This window comes from Tachypleus tridentatus, unplaced genomic scaffold, assembly GCF_004210375.1.
Source record: "Tachypleus tridentatus isolate NWPU-2018 unplaced genomic scaffold, ASM421037v1 Hic_cluster_2, whole genome shotgun sequence".
Classification (NCBI taxonomy): domain Eukaryota; kingdom Metazoa; phylum Arthropoda; class Merostomata; order Xiphosura; family Limulidae; genus Tachypleus; species Tachypleus tridentatus.
The window spans coordinates 11,821,487-11,836,635 of record NW_027467782.1 but is presented as its reverse complement, the minus strand read 5'-3'; the positions used below and the strand labels follow the sequence as shown (position 1 = coordinate 11,836,635).

Genomic DNA, 15,149 nt, shown 5'->3' with positions numbered 1-15,149 from the left:
ACATCAGACCATGTCATCTATTTCCAATCATTTGTTGTCCAGAATTGTGTTTCAAGCATGAATTTTTTAAATTATTTTATCAGCATAAACAGTTTTTGATGGGTTGCTGTTTGTTGTAATGTCATTGGTGTGGTATGATTGGACATAATAAAATTCTGGCTATTGTTGAATAATTTGGTTTTAGCTGCTTCTTAATTTGTCTTTTCTTGCAGCCATTGGTGGAAATTTTTGTCTCTTTCTTTTCTACTCTGCATAAACTCAAATGATACATCTTTGTGAAAACCCAGTGAAATAAAAAGTTTCTGGGAATCATGCAGTGTTGAATGTGAAATCAGGAAAATTCTTGTTGCTTTCTACTTTCTTCAGTACTGACATTTATAGGGACAAGTAATTACCTGCATTTCACATCTGTTTTGCAGTTATCAATAAATAGCATTTCTCAAATGTATGTGTATATGTTTATGGAGATCTTTATGAAGTAGGTACTTGTGTATAAAGTTGTCACAATTACATAAAAGTAATATTTTCCAACCCACTTGAACTATGTATTTTTTCCCCATTTTTAATGTATTTGTTAAAGAAGAATGTACAAGATACTTAGAAGCTGATTAATAGCTGTCTTGATACTTTTTACCCTGAAACAAATTCAAGTGTGTATGCTGCTTTGGACATGTGACTGTTTTTATCACAACTGATGTAATCAGACTTAACTATCATTTACTATTTTTTTCACGTTTTCTTTCTTCTTATTGAACTGAATCAACTTTAGAATTATAGTGCTTATAACATTTAGAGGTTTCTCTAAACTTGAAAATAAAGTTATGCTTATAATACCATCCTGGTCTTAACAGTGTACTTTTGTATTTAGAAACATGTTGTGTATTCAAAATTAGTCACTCGTATGTTGATTTAAAGCTTCTAAAATTGTAAAAAAGGATTTTATTATGGTTATTTTAGCATTTAGTTCCATTGATATGAATTCAAATCTATCATAATTTGGCTGTTATTAGTTGCATAGATTGGATCTGTGTCAAAATTTTAAAGTATATTCATGAAGTTAATTATGTTTTACAAACTGTGACATTAGATACATGACATTTGAAATGTGTACTAAACAATTTCAAACTAGGCTATTGTATAGTATGGCAAGTTTAAGATCAGTTTTAAGTTAGTTTTGGAACATGACTAAAGATACAGGTGTGCAGGAACAAATGTAAGATGTATGTTCAAGTCAGTCTTTTAGCTGAGTTTCAGGGCCAATCAAATCTAAATAATGAAAGATTATGATTAAAATATTGATACTTAACACTTCAGATTAAGATGGTTTTTGTTTTGCACAAGAACAGTAGGAAATGTATAGATGTATTGTAATTAGTTAAACCTCCAATTTTGTATGTGTTTTTAAAATCTTTTTATTTTGTAAGATGGTGCCCCTGAGAGTACACCATAAATATTTTACAGTATTTGTCTTCAACATAGATGCAACTCTGAAGAAACAACTACTTGCAAGTTCCCTCGTGTTTTAGGTTTTATGCAACCTAGTACATTATTTTGGGACCAACTATTGGTCACTTAACACTGATGTATTTCAATAGCCTTTTACATGTCCTTAGATATTTTTCTTGTTTTCTCACTTTAGGGCATATGGGAGTTCTTGCTCAAAAGCTATGATATAGGGCATTTCTTATATCAATGATTAAAATATTTATTACAAAATGAAATTCAGATAAATTCTTACCTCTACCACAACCTGTATTAAAGATTTGTACCACATCCCTTTTATACAGGAAATATCTGTCATACTCTTCTCTCTTGGAACTCAATTTTCTCATACATGTTTTCTCACTAGATCTGAGGGATTGCCATTATTTGATAATTAATCAATTGAGAGCTACATTAATCAAATATATTAAAAACCAGTTGTTTTTGTTCTAGTAAGTAGTTGAACAGAAAAAAGGTTTGGTTGTGGGATCTAGTCAGTAGTTCAAAATTAGTGATATTGGCTAATGGCCTGAGTGGCTTTGTCATTACAAAGAGTGAGCAAGTTTTATGACATTTTGATTATCTGGATAGGTGAAATACTTGGAAATGGTAATTCTGATCAGTTTCCTGATAATCTGTGTAATTGAAAATTATATACATAAATATGGCAGGTATGGGTAGAGGAGCAAACAATGTTTTTACTTTCTTTGGTCATTGTCAGGTTCACGATATATCACAAATTGAAATTTCTATTAATTGACTGTTGGAATAATGAAAAAAACAGTAATAATTAGAAACTAGTTTTGAGCTGCGCTTGCTAATAAGTATAGGAGTATGAGAGAAAGATCAACAAACACAAATAGTTCAGTAACTTTGTAGTTCATCAGGAGACTAGTTAAAATGTTTTTGCAGAAGTATTTATTCAAGGACTACTTTCAAATTATGTTAACTTTATAAATTCTGTTGTAATTTTTATTAAATGTTATTTCTTTATACATTTTTAAGAAAAACAAATACTTGCTCAAATCTTATCATGAAAATGGAGATTTAATATTATTAGAAATAGTAGCTCATTGATAGTTTAGTTATATATTAGCTTTCTTTTTTTTTATTGTGATTACCATTAGGATAAAGTTTATGACAACTGCCCATATTATTACTTCAGTTCTAAATGGCACATTTTAAATTAATTCATTTTCAATCATTCTGTTAAAATGTTTGAAGTTACTTGTATCAGAATTATTTTTCTACCTCTAGTATAACAATAAATTATAAATTTAAATTAAGCATATAATTTTAAGAAAGTAGTACATGTATGTGTGATGTTTTACATCTTGGACATTCTGAACCTGTTACAATTGCTTTGTTAAAATACACTTTGAAACATTTAATATGGATGAAGCAGAAAACCTTGGTTAGCAAATATGTCAATTTCTATATCTCCATGGATCATTTATGTATTTTAATTTACAGTTGCTGAAGATCTGGAGAAGTAAGTTTCAGCATCTCCAACTCTTTTAACCTGTGTTAATAATAATTAATAATAATAAATGTATGGAAACTGATGTTGGAGATATTACAAACCTGAATGCAATAGTTCTGTCTCGTGATAATCAAAGTATTCTGGCTTTAGGTAGGTTGTTTAATTGGAAAGCACTCATGAAATATGCTTTAGAAATTATTCTTTGATTGTATATATATTAAAGTAACTCAATGGTTTCACTTCAGTTAGTTTTCCTGCAGATAGCTCTCCTTTTTTACTAATATTTCCTGAATTTTCAGTATTAATCTTGTCCATCACTTTTGAAAATTGTGATAATTAATCCAAAATTTCATACAAAATAAAGTTATAAATGTCATAATATAGTTTCAAGCTTATTTGTCTGGATAGAATAACTCATAAAATTCCAAATTACTAACTGTAAGGTTTGATTTGGCTTCCTCCATCAAATTTGTACTGTTTAACTATATTTCCTGCATTCACTGATACAATTTGTCAGTATACAAAACAAAGCTACAATATGTTTACATTTGTAGAGTATCTACCTTTAACCTTGTATTAAAAAAAGATTTAAAAGTCACAGAATTTGAAGCAAATGCTTTATACACTAGATAATGATGGGGCATATTGAAATATACATTTAATTTCATTGGTCAGTTTATGATTTACATTACAATAATGACCACATTTAAACATGTTATTTTATTGAATGGCTCTTTTTCAACATAAATTCCCAAAATATTTAAATATGCAAGATAAATATTTAGGTGAAAAGTATCTAATGCTAGTAAACTAATAGAGAAATAATTTATTTTTTATTTGAATTTATATTGGCTGTAATGCAGATGATGGCAATATATTTATACTTAATTTACATACATGTGTTAAAATGAGTGACTGCTTGTTTGCTCCATATTTGAGGGTCAGCATGTTTGTTGGTAATCTGAACTCAGACACTTCTAATCTCATATAATGAAAACTTTCTGGTAATTTAATATTATGAACCTATAATATTTTTACACTTAGGGTCTACTTGCTGTATACTTTTGGGTAAATAAAAATACAATTTTATAATTTTTTTCACACATTATTAAACAAAATTGATTTACAGTGTTGTTTTTGTTTTTTTCTGTTAAAAGCAAAACTACAGAATGAGCTATATGTGCTCAACCAACTATGGATATCAAAATCTTATGTTTGCCACTGAGTTGTCAGAGGATGTCAAGACAGTGCTTTAGTGATATTTACTGGAGTAATTGCCATTTATCTGTTGGCTATTGTAGATTTTATAGAAATTAACACTGAATGACAGACAATAACACATGGTACAACTTTATTTTTCATATTTAAATATAAATTTTATATATTGGAAATACAGTCTTTATAAATAAAAGAATGAAGTCATTATTGTTTTAATATTTATTGTGCTTATAACCTTAAAACAACAATCAATTTTTCTTACAGAAAATAATCCTGCTTTTCACCTCCTTTCATTGGTTACATCCTCTTCAGGAAAATAGAAAGATGGAAAACTTGGTAAAATTGTAAGTTACTATATTTTAAAATCTCTGAAGTTCTTTCTCTAAAGTAATAAATGTAATTTGAATGTACAATATTGTTGTAGGTTCATGGCTTATATATATATATTTGGGTTACAGAAATATATGTGAAACACTTAGCAACATGCTCTACTTTATTGTGATTTCAAAGAACAAATTTAAATGAATTATTTTAACAACTGAATAGTGTGTTGTTAGGCATTTTTTATAGGTTCAAAGTTGTCTAGAAAGTCTATATACAACAATTAATTTTGTAAATGACAATCTGAAACACTTTCCACGGGGTTCTATTTCCTTTTCTTCAAAGCCTGGATTTATCTCTGCTAACCACTCATTGAATTCTAAGGTACTTAGCTCAGAAATTATGTTTGGAATGGAATTAGAAGTGCCCAAGTTTGAGCACCATATTACATCAGATCTGAACCCTTTAATCTAGTGTTCAAAAACCATCACATGGAGTTCTTCCAAATGTGAAAGGCTTCAGCATCATAAACCTCATAATAATGGAAACAAATTCTGAGCTGTTAATCAACAATGTGATAAATCTCAATTTCATTAAACTTCAGTTTCTGATTGAAAACTAGAAACCAGACGAATGTGATGTCTTTACAACTTTCAGCTAATATTCCTGAAATGTGTTTTATTGTATTAGCAATGTGATAAATACAAACAATACCAACACTTTTTAAACATGTTCCCCCACTTCTATACTGAACACTACACCAAGGGTTAGTGATATGTTTACTGACATGTAATGGCAAAATCTGGGGTTTCATTTCTTGCAGTTGACAGAGTACATTAAAACCATTGTATATTTCTACTCTAAAACTAATAAACACTGAAAAATATCGTTCATCAACTCTAATTACATGAATCATGTCATTTCACTGTTATATCCTCACAATTATTTGCAATTCGTTAACAACATATAAAGACTTAGTGAGAGTTACAGTAAGTTTATGACAGATGCAAAATTAGAGTCAGCTATTTCTATATTTGCAACAGTAACATTTGTTTTACAACACACAGGAAGTAAGGCCAAGACATCTTTTACCAACTAAAACTACTTCCACATATAGAACTGATGCAATAACAACACTTGCCTTATGAAACGTACAAACAAATGATGAAAACCACTCATACATTGTCAGTAAATATAATTTTAGGAAATGATATCAGCAGAACATGAGAGAAGATTTTTGTTATTTTGAATTCACTGTTATGATTGGGGAATGTAGCAGATTCAACATCCAATGCATATTAAAGTTAGATGTTTCTCAGCTGTAATAAGAACTTTAGTATCGTAGCAAAACTAAGTTTCTTTTTCAAATAAACAGTGGAGTTTATGTATTACCACTGCTCAGAAATTGCCAAGATCACACTATTGTGTATAAAAGCAATAAAAGATTCAAAGCTCAAACGTTTTCTGTTCTACATGTTAAACAATATTTGATAGTATTTTCAGATATAGTGGCACAGCGATAAGTCAAAGGACAAAACCAGACTTAAATATTTGTGGTGAGTACACAAATAGTGTAAGTTCCTGCTTATCTTAAAAAAAGAAGCTATTTATTTTTATTTCAAATAATTGACATGATTTTTATTAAACAAACGAGTACTATCTGCACTAGCTGTCCCCAATTTAGTGCTAAAAGCCCAGAGGGAAGGCAACTTTGTTATCACCCACCACTAACAATATCACATAGAAAATTTTAAAATCATACACATTGTAAATAATGTTGAAGGAAATAAAATAATTAATAAACTAAGAAAATTACTAACACATCTTAATGTTATATTAATTCTTATGATAAATTCCTTAACCATAATTATGTCAAATAGTATTTTAAATCTGATATCTTTATTTTAACATTATTACTTGAGTGAGACCACACTGGCTGAAGAAACTTTTTACTGTCTTTTTAATTAAGATTTTCTTCCTAACTTTATTATATTTTGCATTTCAAGTTGTGGTTAGTGAATCCATTCAGTTAGAACACCAAAAATAAACATTACCCAAACAAGGATCAAACAAAAATTTGTAAGGTGCAAGGAGTGTATTTTTACAAATTTTGATTATTAATAATTATCACAACGTGTTGTTCAACCTGTGATTGTCTCTACATGATGATTAAGAAGTAAAATGGAAATACCACATTATGTTTTAAGAAAAAGTCCAAACTAAATGGATAGGTTAAATAACAACAATATTAATTTCATAACTAAATAAGGAATATAATGAAAAGTGAATAGCATACAAATTTTATTACATGTGGTTTGATTTTTTTAAATTTATCAATAAGACTTGTTATGGTAATGATATCCTGCAAAGCTGACATTAATATTCCTGTTGAAGGCAAGAAATGCTTAAGAACGAAGACACAAGTGAATGCAACAAAATCAGGAAAAAATCAAGGATTTGTTACCTGTCTTAAAATCACAAAATTCTTTACAATAGTGTAAGAATTTTCAATCATGCCAATGAAAAATGGAAAAGTTCTGTCTGTATGCAATGGTACCTTGAGATTCTACAACAAAACATTGTTGTGGAGGAAAACAGCAGTACCCAAAGAAAATCCTGAGGGCTTAAAAGAAGATGCTCCAATATTGCTTTCTGTTATCATACATTAGGCATAGTTGTTCGTCTTAGATGGTGGGAAATCAATGGAAACGGTCTTCCTAGAATGGTTCTTCAGCTTCAGAATCTGAAAGAGAAGGAATCTGTGAAATTTGTTGACAGTTTTTCTATCTGGGTTCTTCAAGCTTTGTTGGGTGAGCAGATCAAAGATATCCCTTTGTGTAGCTTTGTTCTTATTGATTGACAAACAAGATGAGTGAGTTAAGTGTTTTTTACTGAATATGTGTATTGGTGTTATGTATTTATCTATTTAAGAGAACTAACTATTGAAATTTTGAATTAGAGAACTGTAAACTGTGTTTTAACGTGTTTGTCAAGTTGAAATAAATTAATAACAATATACGATAGAATAATGTAAACAACACAAAACTGATTTTGTTCATTAACAGTTCTATTTCATGACATGAGTGAGAGCATAATGCAATCTAAATCACATTAAAATATCTACAAGGCATAAGTTTAAAAACAAAACAGTAACATGAATTCCTCTAGAGCCCAGGTTATTACTAAACCAGTGTCAACCTTTACTTTCAGCAGTAAGAAAAATAAACAATTCGTCCTTGCTCATTGACAATGTAACAAAAGTTTGAAGTAAATGGCATCACATTTTTTCATTGAACTAATGTTAATGTCATGGGTTTAATGTCAACCTAAAAGCAATAAGTATTTTGTTTCAAAACTAAGCTCCCTTTACAGAGATGCCAACCATTATGATTTTGGTGTATTCATTACAACTATACACTCATACAGACAAATATTACGACTTGTTGCAACTCCCAAATTATTATATACAATATAAGCCTATACAATAAAGTGATAAATTATTTCCCCAGGGCTTGAAGGGGGTGAAAAGAATATTTCTAGTTAGATACAAATAAATTTTGATAATGAATAAAAGACAGTCCAAATGGCTACTTGCAATAATCATGTTTGTGCTTGAAATAATAAAAAAATATTTGTATCTCTGTCTACCAATAGTTTGAGTGCGGTGCTTCTCCATATTGGGTACATGGGGGAATCCATAGTTACACCATCAGTGCTTGTTAGCCAATTAGTGCTCGCATAGATGGGTATTTCTCGTTTTCTAAGCAGCATAGAAACACCAATCATTCACAAGATGGAAAAAAAAGAGGCCTCTTTCACCAGGTTGTCTTGTTTCTGGCAAATCTAAAAGGACTAAAACTGTGAAAGGGCTCTGTCTACAATCACTCAGTCATTTGAAATAGTTGGCATCTCTGCCTTTGTATTAAATGTATTTGGACTGTCTTTACACATTTTTAGCTAAATCACTTAAACTTTCTATAAGTGCGAGACATTTGATAAACAACAGGATATAAGATAACAACTCAAATCACAAGATGCATTGCAACAACAACAACAAAAAGCTTGTCTAATACATTAAAATAATGTTTCTAGGTCAAGAAACATAGCAAGCAATATTATAAATTGTGGTTTGTTATGCTAGAAAATAAAATCAACAGCACAAATAGAGTAAGATAGATAAGAAAATAAAAATAAAATTTGGTTATTTTAATAACATCTTTAGAGTTAATGCATAAATTGATACAAGTGGTTATAAGGGTAGGTTTAATTGTTACTACTGTGGTGCTAGAAATATAAAATAAATGATGACAGCACAAACAGGAATGGACAATTTTGATGTAACTAGAATAACTTGCACATAGATGATGTTGATGACAGAAATTTCTCTAAAATGCAGGTTTACAGGTTGTTGATAAAGAACAAAAGGAGGAGTGGTTTTATACGTGAAATTTAATTTGCATCCTGTTAAAATTGATGATATCAAAAAGTAATAGCAAGAAGATTGAATCCATCCGGGTTATTTGCAGATACTGATTAGATGAGATTCTTCTTTAAATATTCCTTAAAGAAAAGGGTAGCTTGCAAATAAAAACCAGATTGAGTCATAAAGAGCAAGAAAAAATTAAAGAAAAGCATAATAAATTTAAGATATTTAAATTGTTATGGTATAAAAAAAATAAGGAAACTTAGGGCATCAAAATGAATGTTTTGAAAAAGTTTAGGTAAAAATTAAATATTAATGCTAAGGATCTAGTTACAATAAGGGGTAAAGAAAAAAGGTTAAAATGTGGGTGAGACCCTAGTGGGATGATAAAGGAAAGTTAGGATCTGCTGATTGCATTACTAAATTTTGAATAGTTTATTTTCACTAAGGAATAATTAAGCAGTATTCCACACCTGAAATAGTAAATAGACGGCAGTAGGGTTTTAAGTATGATAAATGCAATTTTTTGTGTTATCATTATTCCAATTAAGTATAATTTGGATAGGAATAACCTTAATAGTGTCATGAAAGATAAGGATCTTGGTGTAACTAGCTGATCAATCTCTAAAACCATTCAAGCACTGTGCTATTGCTAGGGATAGGGCAAATAGAACTTTAGGTTGTATCTAAAGAAATGTTGAATACTAATCTGAAATTTATAACTTCATTGTTTTGGTCACTAATTATACCACATTTGGAGTTTTGTGTACTTCTGGAAATACACCAACTTGTTCTGATGGCTTCAAAGAATGATTCCTGTAATGGAGGGCTGTCACACAAGGAGAGATTTATTTCCTTAAAAATATTTTGTCTTAGAAAAAGTTAAAGGGAGTCTAATTGAAGTGTTTCAGATTTTAAAAAGAATTGATAATGTTCATGGATCAACATTTTTCACACTGAACAAAATAATTATAGAACTTGGGAGGGGGAAAAGTAGAGATTTAGGGAAGATAGAAGCAGTGTTTCAATCAAGATAATTTATATTTCAAATAGAATCGTTGGGTTATTGAATGAGTTGCCTTCAGATGTTGCAGAGGAAGTAAATTTGATTGAGTTTTTAAACTAAAGCTTGATAGATATGTGAATGAAAAGTGCTAGTTTTAAATTTGTTAATTTACTTATTTAATAGTTTAAGTTTGGCTTAGATAATGAGAAAGCTGAAATGGACCAACACATTGTACTGAAACACATTACATTATTTTAAAACCTTGTTTCAGTGTTTGTACAAGTACAGTACAGATAGCCCATTGTGTAGCTATATGCTTAACACTAAACACAAAAAAACTTCTTTAAATATCTGAATGAGTGTTCATTAGTACTTAATAATGATAAATAAAGAAGTATTTATTGCTTTCTAAAATAATGTTGACATAACTCTATTGATAGACAGGAATGACATATTACACACTATATTATTAGCCTCCTCAAACATAAATTGTTGGTATACATTTTAACTGAAGTTTTAAACAGGTAGAAGTAACTTATGACTACCGTGGAACAAACACTGTGTGTTTATTCTATGAAGACAATGGCCAAATTGTTAGTGTAGAAGCTAGTTTTGTATTACAATAATTATTCATCACTATTTACCATCTTTTAATAAAGTAATTGTTGTGTTGTGTTTTTCTTAACTTATTTTCAATGTCCTAGATGAATAGATCATACTCAAATTTGAATTCTATAATTATTTCATATTATAATGGTGTGGGTTATGTTATATCAAAAGATAATATATTCAAAATAATTATAGAAATAATTGATATAAAAAGAAAAGTATGACTGACTTGTTCCCAGACTATTATAATAAAAATTAAATGACCCAATGTATAGTCCTGAACTGAAAGTTTCCACTATTATCATCTGTCACTATACAAAGTCACAGAAGTATCAGGAAATGTACCATACGAAATAGCGAGTGCAGTTTCGGCTTCCATGACACAAACTGTACATTTCATACAAGTAAAAAAAATAGTAGTATTGTCTACTGAACACTTCTCAATTAGACATGTTGAAGAATAATTTTATATTTCACTAGAAACTGTACGAAAACTGAGGTATGTGAAAAAGTAATAGTGTTGATAATATAAAATAACTTATTAAACATAAGTAACTCAGGATGTGGTTATTTCAATGATCTAGATGCAAGTACAAGTTTTATCTCCAAAACAATACAAAGTGGCCTTACTGAATGTTTATCTACTAAAAAATACAACTAATGTGGGATATGCAGAGATAGATGGCAATCGAGGAATGACTATTAACTTTTTGAATGTCAAACTGTTGTCTCTCCATTGGTTATTCTGGATGTGAATAGTAAAGTGGCAGTTGGCTATTCAAATTGTCAACTAATGTTGTTCATTTGTTTGGAAGATTGGTAGCTGGTTGGTTTCTAGTTTTAGACCTAAAGGACAAACTCAACTTGTTTTCAGAACTTCATAAGCATTAATAAAAGGAAGACAGCACAGTGGAAGTACAGAAAAATATACTGGAAAGCCATTATAATTGCATAATATATTATTACTAATCTCATTATATTTTCTAACACAACTGTAATTGTTTCTCAATCATTTTCTCAGAAATGAACCGTAAACCATCCAAACATTATACTGTAGAATATTACACAGGTCTATCGTGAGGCATATTATTTTTCAGTTTGTATTGTTACTCTCAGAAATAAACATGTTTTGAGACAGTATGAAACCTATTGGTTTATCTTCACTTAGGGCCAACATGGCCATGTGGTTTGACACTCAACTCATGATCTAAGGAATGAGGGTTCAAATCCCCCATTACATGAAATATGTGCACAATTTTATATGTGAGCATTATAATGTGACAGTAAATCTCAATATTTATGAATAAAAGAGTAGCCCAAGAATTAGTGGAGTGTGGTGATAACTAGCTGCCTTTTATCTAGTATATACTGTTAAATTATAAACAACTAGCACAGATGTGTAGCTTTGCTTGAAATTAGAAAACAACAAAAACATCTCAGTTCTGTTGTCTAAAATAAACTAAAACTATTTATCAATAAACAAATACATAAAACAACACTTAAAGCTTTTTTTTTTAAACTGGCTTATATTTACTGTATCCAGAACACCAGAAGGTAACCCATAGCCAAGACCAACCATCCTCTATGAAAAATAAAATTGGACTTAACTGAAGATGACTCCTACCTTGCCAAAATTTATAATTTTGTCCCCTAGTTCTTGTACTTTAACTGTTAAATATGAAAAAAAAAAAAATGCATCAAAACTATTAATTCCTATTACAATCTTGAACACTGCCATCAGATTTAATCCAAATTTTTCTCTTTTTTTTCAAGTGAAAACAATAGGATAGTTTTTATCCCTTCTTATAAGACAACCATCCCAGATACCACACTTATAACCCTCTTCTGAATCCCTTCCAATAATTCAAGGTCTTTCTTGAAGTAATGAGGCCAAGACTGAACAAAATATTCCAAATGCAGCCTAACCATAACCTATACAAAGAAATGTAACTTCTTTAGACTTGTGTTCAATATTTCTGAAGACATAACCTGAAAATCTCTTTCCTCTATACCACTAGCAACAGCACACTGCTTTAGTTTTAGGGACCAATCAACTATTTCACTAAGAACACTTCTTTTATGACATTGTTAAAGTGATTATCATCCAACTTGTACATATAGATTAAATTCTGGTAAACCATATGCATTATCTTACATTTGTTATAATTTAAGCCAATTTGCCATTTAGTTCTAGAACTCTCTACATGATAAGTCCATTTGTAAAGCAGTAGCATTCTCTTCACAGTTAGCAATACATTTTAGTATATCTATAATATTAAAAGTAATTTATTGTGTTCCTTCATTTGTATCTTGTTGTAAATAAAAAGAAGCAAAGATCCCAAGACTGAGCCCTGAGATACTCCACTTCTAATATCTAACCTCTTTTCTTCTCAATTAACTTATTATTCACAGTCAAAGAATTTTTTCCAGCATTTTATGTGTCACCTTGTCAAATGATTTTCAAGAATCCAGATATAACAAATCTGTACTTCTACCCTCATCTACATAAGCAATGACCTTTTCAAAGAATGTTAAAAGATTCCTAGGGCAATATTTCCCCCTAGAGTTGACTTTTCAATAAAATTTTAAACTTTGTTAAATTACTTCAGAAAGCATCTTCTTTCAGACTTTCAAAAACTTTTTCCACAATTTAAGTGAGATTAATAAGCCTATAAATACTGGTATAACTGCTATCACTTCCCTTGAAGATATGAATGATATTAGGTAATTTGGAATTCATTAATCCTTGTTGACTAGTCAAGAACTTACAAAAACAATAGTACCAAATGGCTCAGACATCCAATTCTTCAAAACCCTGAGGGAAATATTATCTTGCCCATGAGCCTTAACTTCTTAATTTTAACAAGCTCAGAATTTATGCAATTATCTTCTTCAACTTCAGTTTTATCTATCAATTGTTCAGATGAAGAACACTGATTAAGTGTTTATTCTGAAACACTAAAAAAAAACAAAAAAAAACATAATAACCTAGCCAATTCATGATTATCAGATCCAAGTCTTCTTTTGTCATTCTCAAGAGACCTATCTCCATCCTAATATGCTTTACTCCTAATGTACTTTTAAATTACTTATTAATAATTCATTCAGTTGATTTTTTCACATATATTTTTGGATGTCCTTATTTCCTGTTTGACTAACTTTCTTGTTGATTTTCTATACTACTAACAACTTTAAATTTCTTATGCTTTTCTTGAATTCTATCTCATATCCTTTCTAAGGCAACCTGTGTTTTTACCTGTGGTTACTCTTTTCTTTCTTTAAGAATTATATATTTGCGTACGGAAAAATGTTTGTAAATCCCCATTTTCTCAGCTGCAAATAATTATCTTGTACAACAAGATAATTCTTGTTGTACCCCTTCAATATGTGTTTTGGCCCCCCGCTAGTACAGCGGTATGTCTTCGGATTTACAACATTAAAATCAGGGGTTCGATTCCTCTCGGTGGGCTCAGCAGATAGCCTGATGTGGCTTTGCTATAAGAAAAAAACACAATATGTGTTTTCAAATTTTAAGTTAAATACTATTATTTCTTGTTTTCATATTCAGTAAAATGCTGAACCTAAGACAGCAATGATAACTGGTAACTATGTGTTCCCCAATTTTCACCCTCTGAACCATTTCTATATGAAAAGTTAATAATAAATCTAAAATAGTATTCAGTGATGTCGAGAAAACCCACTTGTAGAGAAAAATATATGTAAAAATGGCTCGTTTGAGTTGAGAAAATATTTTACATAGAAGAGGGAACAACATTTCAACCTTCTTTGGTCATCGTTAGGTTCACAAAGAAAGGAAGGTAACTGACCGGAAGCTGACCACATGTTTGAAAGGGGTTGTGTAACTGAGTGTTGCAATGTACAGGGCAGTGTTAGATGTTTGAATATATTATATAATATAAATATAAAATATATTCAAACATCTAACATCACCCTTTTGAAATCAGGTTTCTTGTACTGTAAATCTACAGATATAAAGAAATATAACAATTGCAAAAGATGTAATGCACATCAACTGAAAGTTGCACTAAGCCATAATAATGAATGCATCAGTTCTCTTTCTATTGTAAATATAAAATATGAAGAGCTTTAAATACAAAGCACTATTGCAAAACACCTATGATCTCTATAATTAGAGTCATGTCATACAATGATTTTAATGCATCTTATTGGTAAGGTGGTGTTGTGGATATTGTTATTCATCCGTGATGTAAACTTATTCATCTAAACTCACCTCCTTTCCAATGGTAAGAGACAGTCAAAAAAAAGTTGGAGCTAAGTGACACTGATTTTATCTCTAATTTGTCGCTTCAAAATAAGGGATGGCTAGTCCAAATAGTTCTCAAGTAGATTTTCACTAGATTAAAAAATAACCAACATGTACACAAAAATGTATAGTCTAGTATTTAAGAAAATCTAACTTTTGTTTGCTTAAAAAAGTAAATGATACTTTTATATGCAAAAACGGCTCGTTTGGGTTGAGAAAATATTTTACATAGAAGAGCGAACAACGTTTCGACCTTCTTCGGTCATCGTCAGGTTCACAAAGGTTGTTCGCTCTTCTATGCAAAATATTATCTCAACCCAAA

The 15,149-nt window shown here is 29.9% G+C and overlaps 1 long non-coding RNA gene across 12 annotated transcripts in view; it reads right to left on the bottom strand.

Annotated features, from left to right (window-relative positions):
- The window catches only part of LOC143243414 (uncharacterized), a 31,217-nt gene that overhangs the window by 10,353 nt on the left and 5,715 nt on the right, over positions 1-15,149 (bottom strand). For 3 of the 12 annotated variants that reach the window (XR_013024496.1, XR_013024497.1, XR_013024495.1), the window contains exons 4-5: positions 14,795-14,917; positions 1,739-7,247 (exon numbers count right to left, since the gene is read on the bottom strand). This is a non-coding gene — a long non-coding RNA (uncharacterized LOC143243414). Of the gene's footprint in view, positions 1-1,738; positions 7,248-7,333; positions 7,353-11,121; positions 11,389-14,794; positions 14,918-15,149 lie in introns of those variants that run through there. The other 9 variants (XR_013024488.1, XR_013024494.1, XR_013024493.1 and 6 more) reach the window with 5 other exon arrangements.